The following is a 3,557-nucleotide window of genomic DNA, read 5'->3' as shown; positions in this document are numbered from 1 at the left end:
CCTTCTACTTTGTCTCTATGCTTTGTTGTAGATCTACTTTTGTTCCTTCTATTCTTTTTCAATTCAATTAGAGGTAATTCATAATAATTGTGTTCTTTTTGATTGTTGTTGTTAATTCATTGCAATAATTGTTGTTATATTTCATTCTTGTTGTAGATTTCATATGCTTTCCTTTTATGCCTCTTATGTGTTTGATAAAATGCCTCTTTTAGCTTTAGTATGGATTTTGCTCCTCTTGGCCTAGGTAGAGTAATTAGTGATGCTTTAGTTGTCTAATTCCCTTGTTGATTGATAATTAGAAGTTGCTAATTGATTTGGATACCACTAAAGCTAGTCTTTCCCTTGGGAGTTGACTAGGACTTGTGGAATTAAGTTAATTCATCCACTTGACTTTCCTCCATTGTAGAGGTTAACTAAGTGGTAGCAATGAACACTTTGTGATCACAATTGAGGAGGATAACTAGGATGGGACTTCTAGTTCTCATACCATACCAAGAGTTTTGTTAGTTGTTAGTTTATTTCCTTTGCCATTTATATTTCTTGTCTAATATCTTAAAAACCCCAAACACACCTCATAACCAATAGCAAGGCACTTTATTGCAATTCCTAGGGAGAACGACCCGAGGTTTGAATACTTTGGTTATCTAAATAGGGGTTTGTACTTGTGACAACCAAATTTTTGTATGAAAGGACTATTGTTGGTTTAGAAACTATATTGCAACGAGATTTTATTTGTGAATTCTAAACCGTCGAAAATCCTCTCATCAAAATGGCGTCGTTTCCAGGGGATTGCAATGGTGTTAGGTTATTGGTTATTGTACATATGTGAATAGTGTGAATATCTTGCTTTTTGCTTTATTTGCTTGTTGTAGAATTTTGTTTCTCTCGTTTTCTATTATCTTTTGATTTTTGTTTTCTCTTTTCATTATGAATTCTCACTTAGGCTATGAGTTTGGATCTGATTATGTTTTAGGAAATGAGTAATATAATGAAGAGATGTATCAAGGATGGGATATTCAAAGGTGGGAGGAGCCATATGCATATGATCAATCTTCATGGCAACAACCTCCACCAATGCACTATGAAGAAGAGCCATTCTATGATGCATACCAATCCAATGGCTATGGTGAATCCACTTGTGACTTTCAAGAACCACCACCATATGCCTATGATCCATACCCTCAACATAACCCTCAACCATACTCAAAAGCCTCTTTTCACCAAATACCTCCATATGACCCTAATCCATATCCACCATACCAACCACCTTTTGAGCCATGTGAGCCACATATTAAACCACCACCATTCCAACCTCAATACTTCCAAGAGCCACCTTCTCCATATTATGACCAAGATGAACCACCTCCAATGTGCGAAACCTTTCAACCACAAGATGAATTCTACCTTCCACCACAACCCTCCATGGAAGAATATCCATGTCCATCTTTCAAGGAAGCAATGGATCGACTTCAAGCAACCGTCCATGAAAAGTTAGATGCATGGGACACATACCATATGTCCAAAGATGATTGTGGAGGAGCAACCGAAGAGGGAAGCATGAAGGGGATTGTAGAATCTCAACTTGAGAACAATAGATTGGAGTGTGTTGAACAACAAATGAAACAAATGGAGTACATAGAACCACCACATCATTACTATGATGAACCACCTTCCTATTATGAACCCTTCCCCCAAAATGATGAATCCTTCCACCCACCCCAATCTCTAATGGATGAAACCCTTGGTGTTCTTGTTCAAGGGCAAGAAGAGATAAAAAGGGATGTGCAAAATTTCATGGCCGCCTTGGATGTGGTAACAAATCAATTAGCTTCCCAATGCTTGAACACTCAAGGAACTCCCATGGCTACATTTGGAGAATCGAATGAAGAACATAGCATGAAGGAGAGATCGGAAACTCCAGTGGGAAATGAGGGAAGTCGCTTTGTGTTGGAACAATTGGAGGAAGCTAGGATTGTTGAAGACAAGGAAGAAGTGGTAGAAGACTTAGGAGATGCGGAGCCTCCATGGGAACATAGAGTTGAAGAAAACCCCTCCAAGATGATTGAAATTGATGCTAGGGAGGAAAGTGCACACCTTCCAAGGCATATTCCATATGATGACTTGGATGAGATAGAGCAAGAATTGAGTTCCCTTGGTGATGAAGATTAAGCATCAAGTCTTAGTGGTGAAGAATCCTTTGAGCATGAAGAACCTTCTCTCGTTGGATTTAAAAGCGTTAAGGAGGTAAATTTTTCTCACCCTCCCTATTATGATTTGAGTAAGGAAAAAGGTTTAGATAAAATTGTTGAACAAAGGATTGAGATTAAGAGATCTTGTGAAGAGGTGGAAGTCCCTAGAAATAGAAGAACGGGGGTTGGTTATGCTTTGTCAATACCTTTGGAAGCATCTTTGCCTAGGTTGCCATCTACTCCTTCACTTGAGTGGGTAAAATTCATTTCTATTAGCTTTATTGTCCCACTTGAGTATGGCTTGCTTGAAACGGATGGTCAACTTAGGATACTTTGTGGGATGAAGCATAAGCAAAAGATGTTTCGTGGTTGGTATTGCAAATCAAGGCTCATTTTGGTTGATACTTCAAGAGTTGAATACAAAGGTGGGAATAGTGCTCAAATAGATGGGTCTAGGAGGATTGTTGGGCACTTCATAGAGAATTCATCTTGTTCACTGATGAGCGGATAATTTATACGCTTTTTGGCATTGTTTTTAGTATGTTTTTAGTATGATCTAGTTGATTTTTAGTATATTTTTATTAGTTTTTAGTTAAAATTCACTTTTCTGGACTTTACTATGAGTTTGTGTATTTTTCTGTGATTTCAGGTATTTTCTGGCTGAAATTGAGGGACCTGAGCAAAAATCTGATTCAGAGACTAAAAAGGACTGCAGATGCTGTTGGATTCTGACCTCCCTGCACTCGAAGTGGATTTTCTAGAGCTACAGAAGCCCAATTGGCGTGCTCTCAACGGCGTTGGAAAGTAGACATCCTGGGCTTTCCAGCAATATATGATAGTTCATACTTTGCCCAAGATTTGATGGCCCAAACCGGCGTTCAAAGTCACCCTCAGAAATTCCAGCGTTAAACGCCGGAACTGGTACCAAAATGGGAGTTAAACGCCCAAACTGGCACTAAAGCTGGCGTTTAACTCCAAGAAGAGTCTCTACACGAAAATTCTTCAATGCTCAGCCCAAGCACACACCAAGTGGGCCCGGAAGTGGATTTTTATGTCATTTACTAATCTCTGTAAACCCAAGGCTACTAGTTTTCTATAAGTAGGACCTTTTACTATTGTATTAAAAATCTTTTGATCACTTTTTCATTTTTATGCTATCTTAGATCACTGGAAGGCTGGCCATTCGGCCATGCCTAGACCCTGTACTTATGTATTTTCAACGGTGGAGTTTCTACACACCATAGATTAAGGTGTGGAGCTCTGCTGTACCTCGAGTATTAATGCAATTACTATTGTTCTTCTATTCAATTCCGCTTGTTCTTGTTCTAAGATATCACTTGTTCTTCAACTTGATGAATGTGATGATCC

This window comes from Arachis duranensis, chromosome 5, assembly GCF_000817695.3.
Source record: "Arachis duranensis cultivar V14167 chromosome 5, aradu.V14167.gnm2.J7QH, whole genome shotgun sequence".
Classification (NCBI taxonomy): Eukaryota; Viridiplantae; Streptophyta; class Magnoliopsida; order Fabales; family Fabaceae; genus Arachis; species Arachis duranensis.
This window is presented reverse-complemented; position numbering follows the sequence as displayed.